Below are 601 nucleotides of genomic sequence, written 5' to 3'. Positions count from 1 at the left end.
AAACCAGACTGAGATGGTTTGGACATGTCCAGAGGAGGGACAGTGGGTAGAGGATGCAGTGGACAGAGTGAGACGGAAGAGGATGACTCATGGCAATCCCTGAAAAGGAAAAAGGAAAAAGCCGAAAGAAGAAGAGAAAGAAGACTGAGAACAATTAAATGAGTTTAAACAATAAATCAAGTAAAAGTTAAGTTTCTTTATATTCCTCACTACAAGTTGCATAACATGTTTTAAAAATCGACTGTCCAAAACCTAACTGAAGTTCAGTTGTATTTTTCATTATAAATCAGTTAAGATAGCTGTAACATCATTGTGTGTTTTTTGTATTTGCTCCATGCCCACCTTTTAGACGTACTTGTTTTCTTAAAAGTCCCATCATACTGTTTTGTATCTTGCCAAATACGGTGGCATATTTAGAAAATTATTGTATGTACCACATATTACATGTACCAGCCCATTCTCACTCCCAAGTCATCACAGTATTGATGCTTTTCCAAGCTTCCCTCTGCGTCTGATTTTGATGCGTCGGGTAGGCCCCTTGCATCTGTTTTTGAAGAGGTGGGGCAGAATCTGTTGTCATAATTTCAGAAAGTGTAGGAAA

Source organism: Austrofundulus limnaeus, unplaced genomic scaffold (assembly GCF_001266775.1).
Source record: "Austrofundulus limnaeus strain Quisiro unplaced genomic scaffold, Austrofundulus_limnaeus-1.0 Scaffold5244, whole genome shotgun sequence".
Classification (NCBI taxonomy): Eukaryota; Metazoa; Chordata; class Actinopteri; order Cyprinodontiformes; family Rivulidae; genus Austrofundulus; species Austrofundulus limnaeus.
Note: the sequence above shows the minus strand (reverse complement) of the source record.